The sequence below is a fragment of the Acomys minous genome (assembly GCF_964271855.1).
Source record: "Acomys minous genome assembly, chromosome: 7".
In the NCBI taxonomy this organism is placed as follows: domain Eukaryota; kingdom Metazoa; phylum Chordata; class Mammalia; order Rodentia; family Muridae; genus Acomys; species Acomys minous.
The window spans coordinates 70898144-70909757 of NC_140488.1; positions in this window are offsets into that span (position 1 = coordinate 70898144).

Consider the following 11614-nt stretch of genomic DNA (forward strand, 5'->3'; position numbering starts at 1 on the left):
GTTTTTTTTCTTTTTTATGTTTCTTTTTAAAAAATTATTTATTTATTCATTCGTTCATATTACATCTCATTGTTATCCCACCCCTTCTATCCTCCCATTCCTCCCTCCCTCTCACTTTCACCCTATTCCCCTCCCCTATGACTATGACTGAGGGGGACCTCCTTCTCCTGTATATGATCATAGGGTATAAAGTCTCCTCTTGGTAGCCTGTTATCCTTCCCCTGAGTGCCATTGGGCCTCCCCATCCAGGGGACATGGTCAAATATGGGGCACCAGAGTTCATGTGAAAGTCAGTTCCCACTCTTCACTCCTCTGTAGAGAATGACCTGTCCCTTGGCTAGATCTGGGTAGGGGTTCAATGTTTACTGCACATTGTCCTTGGTTGGTGCCATAGTTTGTGCAGAACCCCTGGGCCCAGATCTGCCCATCATAATATTCTACTTGTAGGTTTCTAGGACCATCTGGATCCTTCTATTTCCCCATTCTCTCATACTTCTCTCACCTAGAGTCCCAAAAGGATGTCCTCACATCTATCCCACTTTCCTGGTAGGTGAAGACTTTCATGGGACATGTCCCTTGGGCTAGTGTCTAGTTATAAGTGAGTATATACCATTTGAGTCTTTCTGGGTTAACTCACTCATTATGATCATTTCTAGTTCAACCCAGTTGTCCACAAATTTCAGGAATTCCTTGTTTTTAATAGCTGAGTAGTATTCCATAGTGTAAATGTACCACAGTTTGTTTGTCCATTCTTCTATTGAGGGACACTCAGGCTGTTTCCATGTTCTAGCTATTATGAATAAGGCCGCTATGAACATGGTTGAGCATATGTCCTTGTTGTGTGCTGGTGCATCTTCTGGGTATATTCCAAGGAGTGGAATAGCTGGGTCTTGAGGAAGCCTATTCCCAGTTTTCTGAGATAGTGCCAGATAGATTTCCAAAGTGGTTTTACTAGTTTGCATTCCCACCAGCAATAAAGGAGTGTTCCTCTCTCTCCACATCCTCGTCAGCATGTGTTGTCACTTGAGTTTTTGATCTTAGTCATTCTGATGGGTGTAAGATGGAATCTCAGAGTTGTTTTGATTTGATTTAGTCTCTGATGACTAAAGACATTGAGCATTTCTTTAAGTGTTTCTCAGACATTCAATATTCCTCTGTTGAGAATTCTCTGTTTAGTTCTGAGCCCCATTTCTCAATTGGGTTATTTGGTTTGGTGGAGTTTAATTTCTTGAGTTCTTTATATATTTTGGATATTAGCCCTTTGTCAGATGTAGGGTTGGTGAAGATCTTTTCCCAGTCTGTAGGCTGTTGCTTTGTTCTGTTGACAGTGTCTCCTGCTTTATAGAAGCTTCTCAGGCTCATGAGGTCCCATTTATTAGTTGTTGACCTTAAGGCCTGGGCTGTTGGTGTTCTGTTCAGGAAGTTGTCTCCTGTGCCAATGTGTTCCAGGCTCTTCCCCATTTTTTCTTCTAGCTGATTTAGTATCTCTGGTTTTATATCTGGTACAACAGGTATTAAACAGGACTACTCATTGAATGCATTTGTCACATCCACCCACTTAGGAAAAGTACATGTTTACTTGTTTCAAGGAAGGACTTCTGCAACTTGATTTCTCCCTTTTTCATCCTGTTTAAATCTATATCAAATCATTCTATATATTAGAAGACTAGTTCATAAGATCTAACATCTATATAATTGGTATTACAGAAACAGAAACAGTGAAAATTACAGCAGAGAAATAATCACATCACTTAAACTTTCAAGAAAGATGCAATAGTGGCATGCATACCTTGGCATTAATCAACAGCTCTCTAATTGGACTGGAGACCTTACTAAGTACCTGGGGCTAGGTAAGTCATATCTCTTGGAGGAGAACCTACAACCACTACTTTATTAAACCAGAATAATCCCTAACTATATTCTAAATATTTGTTTCTATACCCACAGATAAGCTTAATTCTCACCCCTTATCAAGAGACATCCTTTTGCAAAAGACAGGGACCATTACAGAAAACCACAACTAACCAATCCCAACAGATACACCTACAAAACACCTTCAACATCTAAGACTCAGGTAGGAAGAGGGGGTAGAGAGATATTAAGATCCAGAGTATCAGAGAGTTTGCCATGAGACTGTGTCTCCTAGGAATGTCAGAAGTTACACCCATAAAGTCTTACCAACATGACTGCCTAAAAATTAGCTGAATAAGAATGATACCAATAGGCATAATAATATGGATTTGGGAAAGCCCATGAGACCTCAAGAAGTACAGGCAACTAAGGAATGCTGAGAGTTGGAGACGTAGCTTTCTCCAGGGAAGATCACACCAATACCAAATGGTCAGACTTGAAATTGTGTGTGTGTGTGTGTGTGTGTGTGTGTGTGTGTGTGTGTGTGTGTGTAAAACATTATTAGGCCTAAGCAGATTGTATTTATGTATTTAGGAAGATAAATGTGGTGTGTGTGTGTGTGTGTGTGTGTGTGTGTGTGTGTGTGTGTGTGTAAAACAACTAAAGAGGCCATGAATTTGAAAGAAAGAAAGCAAGAAGTGGCATATGGGAAGGCTTGGGAAAGGGAAAGAGAGGGGTGAAATGATGTGATTATAATTTTTAAAAATAGTCAATAAAAATTTTAAAATAAGATATCCCAGGACTGAAACACCTGATTTCCAAACCCAAAAGAAGGATCTATAGAATACCTGTAATGATGGAAGAAAATAGATCCACACCAAATATTAACACTAAATTTCAGAGTATTTGGGACAAAGAAAATATATTAATTCTGTTACTTCCTTTGCTGTACAGAAATGGTTGTGTTTGATATAACATTTCTATTAGTTCTTGGTTTTATTACTTAAGCTGTTGGCATTATATTCAGTAAAGGCATAAAAATAGAAGGGGAACTATTAAGGAATAAAAAAAGTCCAAAGAAAAGAATGGAATAGAAGTAAGTGTGGGTAATAGGAGGGATAAATACGATCAAAAAACCCTCGTTAGATGTATAATATAGTCATAATGAAGCCCAGATATTTTGTAAAATTAAAACTACACTAATAAATTCATATTAAAGCTTCTAGAAAGATATAAACAGTTAAGACATAAGAAGTCATGTATATATAGTTCTTAGTGGCAAACATTAGAAGATACATACATACATACATGTATATATATATATATATATATATATATATATATATAGTTGGTGGAGTAATGTTTTCAACATTCTACAGAAAAACTATTTATGTACTTAAGTTTAATAGCCAATCTGCTTAGTTAGTGTTCTATTGATGTGAAAAGACACCATAAATAAGCTAACTCTTACAAAAGAAAGCTTTTAACTGGGCTTACTTATAATTTCAGAGATTTAGTGCATTGTCATTATGGTGGAGAGCATGGTTGCACACAGGCAGATACGTATGGTGCAGGAGAAGTAGCTGAGAGTTCTGGATTCATGGACTGCAGAAAGAAAGAAAGACTCTGGGCTTGGAATAGGCATTCTGAAACCGAAAAGCCCACCCACAGTGACATGCTTTCTCCAATCCTTTCAAATAGTGCCACTCCCTGGTGACCAAGTATTTAAATCTATTAGTGAGCATGGGGCCATTCTCATTCAAGCCATCACATCAATCAAAATTTAGTTATTAGTGAAAACATTTCAATATGTGAAATATTATTGATTGGATTGCGTCCTCTCAATTTTATATGTTAAAGTTATAAATCCCAATCTACTAAACTTGACCTATTTTTGGAAGCAACATTGTTACTTAAGGGTGTGTTGAGGCAAGTTGGGCCCTTAATCCAATATGGTTTATATTTTATATAAAGAAAACATTTGGATATGGCCACATATACACAGTGGCACTGGTGTTTGGACGAGAAGGCACAGACAGGACTGATAAATCTATAAAGCAGGGAATACTAGCAATCATGAGCAAACCACCAGAGGCTTAGTAAAGAGCTATGAACTGTGTTCTCTCTTAGGATCCTCAGAAATGACAAAAGCTATTTTACATCCAGAATTTGTGGCCTCAAGAACTATGAGACAATAAATTTCTGTTTTGTACTTCACTCATAACGAGTGTATTTTACTGTGGCAATGTTAGTTCTAGCAAGAGAACACATGATGTCTCACAAATATTTATCTACTACATATTATCTTCATGTAACAATTTGTGGAATTCACTAACATGAGGTAATAAATTATTAAAGAGGAAGACATAGAACACCAAAAAATATGGAAATGTAATTATTCAAAGGTCAAGGGAATCTCCACATGTATTTTCTATTACTGTAGTGATTGCCCGATATAAATCAACTTACTACGAAAAAAGATTTATTTGTGCTTTCAATTTTGGATGTCTCAGTGTGTAGTTGGTTGGCCCTGCTAATTTTGAGCCTGTGGAGAGGTAGTACAGGAAGCAAGAACGTATGGCAGAAGAAACCACTTACTTCATGGCAGCTGAGAAGCAGAAGAGGAACTAGATTCCCACAATTCCATTTAAAGGCATGCCACAACTAACTTCTGATCTCCCATAAAGCCACATATTTTAAAAGTTTCCACTACCTTTTAATAGTACCAAGCTGAAGACCAAACTTTTAAACATGGCCTATTCAGCGACACACCACATCCAAACTGTATAGCACAAGGATAATAATGAAAGGAGACTTCATATGTTCAGCAAGCACTGCAACCTAGCAACCTAGACTGATACTATGCCATTCATAAGAAATATCAATAATATTGCTGCTGTTCTCATGCCATCTGGGCATTTTAAAAAGCCACTCAAGAACTTTTGTAATTTTTGTGAGAATATCAGTTTTTGTCAATGCCTCTATTTGCTATTTTTTCCCTCATCCATTTCCAAAATAGTCAATAGATTTAAAACACAAATAATCAGTGAGCTTCTTTGCCAAATAGTGAAACTGGAGGTGGGTATTGATGCCTTACTTTATAGTTAGGTATGGTATGAAGAAGATACCTTTCTAAAATACACTTAGTAATGCTATCTTTGGATATATGTAGGCAATAATCAATGAGTAGTAGGTTCCTCACACCATAAGAATACCAGAAAGTTGAGTTGGCTGAACTGGGAAGCAAACCAAGGATTGAACAGATATGGTGCTTCCTTGTTTGCTGGAGTGTTTGGGTGCACTCTGAGCCACTAGTTACATGATTACTTGGAGTCATCTGGGTACCAGTCTGGGTAACACTCTTCCCGTTGTACCATGTCATCCAAGATAAAGAAGGAAGAAGTGCATCTATTAGAGGAAGTTCAAGTTTCCACTAGTTCAAACCAATTGCTGTTCATATTTCAATGGTCTTTACTTTCTGAAATGTATTTTGCACATTCAATAAAGGGAGCACCTAATATACTTAGCTGGTTGACAGAAACATTAATTAAAATAGTAGTATCTATAAGCAACATAAGTATCATTTCAAAGGAAATTATAATTAGCACATGCTACACATACACAATAGATTATTAAGACTGTTTAAATTATAAATTAGCTTTTAAAGTTCAAAAACATAAACATACTTATGATCTATAGATAATACAAATATGAATACTAAATGTTATACCTAGTATATGATTGCAATTATGTGGACAAATATACCTCTTAGGAAAGAAGCATTTCCATTGTTAACAGTAGTACTTCTATGACGTTTATGAGATTATACACGATGTTTATCTTCTTGCTTAGCCTTTTCTACATGCTTGAAAGTTATCTATAATGAACAGGTGTATATTTTATAGCCAAGGAAAAGTTATTGAAGTAAAAAAGAAACAGAGAGATCATGGGAGCTGCCTGACCCTCCTTTCCTATATAATCAAGAAAGCATGGGCAGAGAATTATTAGGAGTAGGTTCCAGGAAATCTCCCTTAGATGCAAATCCCAGAAGCAAGTTTTTTTTTCTCCAAGAGAAATACACTTGTTCAAAGAGTAGGTGTTTTTCAAAAACCAAGGGTGGGAGGAAAGAATTGTTTTCCTTTAGTGGAGCAATACTGCCACCAAAAGAAAAATTGCTGAAGAAACAGTCATAACCATAGAAGTAAAAGAAAAGAAGTGAGACAAAAAGGGAGAAGAGTAGAAAGGAGAGCAAGATAAAGGAAAATAGGAGAAAGAAAGAATATTGTGTAGGCTCATTGATGTCCTACCTTTGCCAATGTCATTCATCGGGGAACATAAGGAATCATCATTACTCACTTCAACAGTCACTTAGAAGAACGGTTATAGATGGTCTGACACTGAGCTGTTTGGAAGCATGAAGTGGGTAGTTCCAAGGGTCTAAAACAATGCGCAGTGTGATTTTGCTTGGCAAACAGGCTAGGAGCTTCTTGGGAACATTGGTGAACAATAAGTAGTTTTGAAACAGTTTGAAGAAATAAATGCTAGGATTCAATAGACGCAGGTCAGGAAACTCTTCATTTCAACCAGAATGGTGTGTGTGTGTGTGTGTGTGTGTGTGTGTGTGTGTGTGTGTGTGTAAACAGATATATGGTATTAGTGTTGTCTTATTTTTAAAGCAAAATTTAGAATCTTTGGTTTAGTAGAAGTCAATAGCACTGATAATAAAAAAAATTTTAATTTAATTTGTTGTTGTTATTGTTTGTTTGTTTTCAAGATAAGATTTTTTGTGTGTAGCTCTGGCTTTCTTGGAATTCACTATGTAGACCAGGCTGGCCTCAGACTAACAGAGATCTCCTACTTCTGCCTCCCACCTCTTGAGATTAAAGGCATGTACCACCATTGTTTGGTATAAAATTTAAATCTCTTATAAAATCATAGAATAGTGATACTTATTACAAACAAATTATATTTAAGTATATATTGCATGTACAATAACAAAATACTTATTTGGCCAGAGTAAAAAGACATATATCCATGTTTAAAATAGCAAAAGTGTCAGAATAAAAACAAGTTTAGAAGGTCAGGTATGGTAGTGCTGGCATTTAATCCCAGTATGTGGGAGGCAGAGGCAGGAGGATCTCTGCGAGTTTGAGGCCAGTATAGTCTACAGAGAGAGTTCCAGGGCAGCCAGCTACATAGAGAGGCCCTGCCTCAAAAACAAAACAAAACAGCAACAACAACAAAATAGATGGGCTTTTAAGTCTGTAAGACACAGGTGCCAGTTGGTTTCAGGAGTAAACAATTAGGTGGCCTAAGGAAAGCATCATCAAGGTCCAATACAGCATGAAAGGATTCCATTATTCATACCAGTTGGTTTTTTAGAAGGGAAGTTAGGTGCATCTGTGTGGAGAGGAAGATTTCTCCTTATTAGGAGGCACAGGGGGACATCACTGAGAGGAAAGTCTTGACTGCTTTTGAGAAGTGGTGTGACATGATATGGATTCTATTTTTATATCCTTTTGTCTAAATCTCAACTGCAACAATAAACCTTTAAAACTAATGACTCTGTTCTGAAACATAAACAGGAATGATGAGTGACAAACCTACTAAATATGAAACTGTTAATCCACAAATGAAAAGTTTGGTATAAACACAGAGCTGGTCTGACAGAATATGGAAACAGAGATATAAAATGTGTGTAAGTTTATAGTTTATTTTACATAATTTAAGTAAATATTTCAAATTATTAAGGAACGTTTGGACTAACAGATCATTGCATCATTTGAAATAAATTCATTTACCTTATTTATTATACATGAATAAATCCACATAGTAAAATATTTTAAGCAGGTGTTAAAAAGTAAATATAGGCCACAAGAGCTGTTTTTTTTTTTAATGATGATCCAGTAAGGTATGCCAGAGTTCCTGAGGAATAATCCTGGGAAAATCTGCAGAACAACTATCATAACAGCAGTGGCCTCTCTGAACAGCTGGAAAGTGGCCAAGTGTAAGGCTGCAGCAGAATCAGTAGTCAGGGATGTTGAGAGAAACCTTTCTCCTTGGCACTGGGTGCTCAGCACTAGGCAACTAACAGCAGAAATAAGATGCTATTTTATAAAGACTTCTGGGGAGTCAGGTACTTTACAACTCAAGGCCTCCTAGGAACCAAATTCTCAGAGAAACTCAGACCCATGTTGCCAGACCATATGCTTAAACCTGACCAGCAAAACACTGCATAACTGTGGGAAAGGCTCTTTGAGTCAGGTGCACACAGAAACCAGCAAGCTGAAAACCTAGTGGGAACCAAAGTCTACATGGGAACTTTCACAAACTCCAAGCAGTGAGGTTGAACACTGAGAAGAGTTGCATGAGAACGGGGCCAGCATTCACAGCTAGAAACCAGAAGGAATCACAGATGTATCACCAGCATCTGGGATTTTGCCTGGGAGGCAGTACCCCCAGACTAGAATGACATTGCTAATTTGATCATTCAAAAGGGAGAACAGAGAACCTATCATGGAGGAACTCCTTGTGGCAAGAAAGGCTTCTAGGAGGTGGGAGAAGATGCTGAGATTCTGCATAGAATCCAGCAATTAGGTATAGGTCAATTTTCAGATCCTGTATCTCCATATGGTATCTCTCTTCTCTTCCTCCATTCCTTCCTTGTTTAAGGATGAATGTCAATTTAGCAGGCCAAGGGCTGGAGAGATAGTTTATCAACCAAGAGTACTTGCTGCACTTCCAGATGACTAGAGTTTGGATCCCAGCATACATTCCACATGTCTCAAAATGGCCAATATCTCCACCTCCAGGAGAACTGAGCCCTCTGGCCTGTGTAGGCACAGGCATGCACATGGACATTCACATAAACAGACACATAAAATAAAAATGATAAAATTTAACATTATAGCAAACCATCTCAGTTCTGTTCCATTCTTCTCCTTTATTACATTTTTCTCATTACTTTTTCTTTTTCTTCTCCCATTGAACACAGGTTTGCAAGGTCTCTGTGGCTTGGCCTTCTAAGAGATGATATTTTCTATGTTATAGAATATAGAGCATATCTTTAACTCTCTCCTTTCAATCTACTTTAGCCAAAACACCTTGGTTCCCCCTTGTTTTTGACCCTACAGTGCCCTCTTCTATTTATATTCTCCTCCTCTCTACCTTCTATGTATAATAAATAGAATGCTAATAAATATTTTTCTTTGTTTCTTTTTCTTTCCATGTATACACACAGTAACTACTATTTTAATATAAAACTGGCAGTGTTTCTACATACTTTAAAATTATTACTGAGTAAGAAGTGATTATTTTGGACTTAAACATTCCCCTATTTCCATAGTGGGGCTATCCCTGCATAGTGACTGGACTACAAAGTGAGTCTAAGACAGCCAAGACTACACAGAGAAACTCTGTCTTGAAAAACCAAAAAAAAAAAAAAAAGAAGCAGCTATATGGAGAAATGATGTTGGAACAATAACTAAGCAAACGAGGACTAAGAAAACACTGAATTCTACAAACCCAACAAAAGGACAGGAAGCAATACACACCTCTCAATAATAACTCTAAACATTAATGATCCTGTTTATCAAATCAAAAGACATAAGAATAGTGTATTGCCTCAAAGAAAGACACTTGACCTTGGAATGAAAGGATAGAAAATGTATTCTAAGCAAATGGATATCAGAAACAAGCAGATATTGCTAACCTAATATCTGAAAAAGCAGATTTCAAAACAAGACTAGTGAAAAGAAATATTAAATGTCACTTAATATTGGTTAAGGGAAGAATCCATCAAGAAGACATTGCAATTCTAAACATATATGCACTAAATATGGTTATACCAAATTTCATAAAGCAAAATTATACTAGAAATAAGGTCACAAGCTTATCCCACTCTTATCACTAATTTCAGTATCCCACTCTTATCATTAAATAAGTCATCCTGACAAAAATTAAACAGAAATATCAGAGTTGAATAATATAGATCAAATGAATTTGACAGACATGTACTGATTGTCCCATGCAGATCCTTTCAGAACATACATTCTTCTCAGCATCCCATGGAACTCTCGAATAGATCACACATGAAGACAGAAAGCACATTTCAGCAAATATAGGAAAATTGAAATAACTTCTTCTATTTGATTTGACCATGATGGAATAAACCAGAAGTCAATAGCAAGAAAAAATACACAAACTCATAGAGATTAAACAACATCCTATTGAATGATGAATGGATCATTGAAGAAATCTAGAAATTTAAAAATTCCTAGAATATAAAGAGAAGTATTTTAAAATGTATCAAATATTATATGATACGATGAGAGCAGTCCTAAGAGTAAAGTTTATATTTAAAAGAAGCAATATTTTTTAAAATGGAGTGCCTTTGGATGATGGGATATAAGAATAAGCCAAGGTCAAATGTAGCAGATAAAAAATAATTAATATCAGTGTATAAATTAGTTAAATAGAGGTGAAAAATCAAAGGAAAAAAGTTGGTTCTTTATAAAGATAAAAAGATCAGCAAACTTTTAGCCAAACTAATTTTTTAAAAAGTGAAAAGACTCAAACTAATAAAACTAGGCATAAAAAGGGATATATTATAACTGACACAAACAAAATGCAGAAGATCATAAGGACATACTATAAAAACTTATAGTCCACTAAATTGCAAAATCTAAAAGAAATAGATAAATTTCTAGTTGCTTATATAATCTGATATTGGTAGGTCAACACAAAATCTACAAACAGACAAAATACTATGAATGTAACATGAATATAATTCCTGATTGTTTTGTGGTTCTTCTTGCTGTTTGTAGTTTATTTTATATACGTGTAATAATATAAATGTATATGTAAAAAAGAAATAAAAACAGAAAATCGATCAATTTCTCTGATGGAGATGCAAACATTCTCTATAGGATACTTGTACATCCAATTAAAAACATATTAAGAACATCATTCACTATGATCAAGTTGACTCCATTACAAGGTTACAAGGATGTTTCAACATATGCAAATCAATAAATATAATATGTTATATATGAGGCTTTTAATATCAAAGCCCATATATAATATATTGTATAAGTGGACTCAAGAAGAGTAATCACACAATTATCTAACTAGATATAGAAGAGGCCTTTGACAAAATACAAAATCCATGATAAAAGTCAGGTGTTGGTGGCACACACCTTTAATCCCCGTCCTCATGGAGGCAGAGGCAGGTGGATCTCTAAGTTCCAGGCCAGCCTGGTATACAGAGTAACAAGATGGCCAAGGCTACACAGAGAAACTTTGTCTTCAAAAAAGATTCATGATAAAATCCCTGAAGAGATTAAAAACAGGTAGAACGTGTCTCAACATAAGGCTATATATGAAAGCCTATAGCCAACATCAGTGCATTGCGAGGCTCGCCTGTCAGCCATAGGTTATGCATGCAAGCAAGCATGGATGAGCCACTGCACTCATTTGGCCATGCTGCGCCTGCCTTGCATGTGACCACTCCCTTCCAGCAAAAACAACAAGTGGGGTGGGGTCGGGAACACCAACGTTGAAATGGCTGGGACTAAACTAACTAGCTGTGACTGCTCTCTGAGGGGAAGGAAGCTCCCAATGGTGTGGTGGGTTAGGGTCTCCTAGGTGAGCAAGTGGGTGAAAAGGGCATCCCCTGGTAGGGTGAGTCAAGAAGAGTAATGCGTGGACCACAACCCTTGGGGGATGATGGCAGGGATCCCAAGGTGACTGGCCTGAGGGGGCC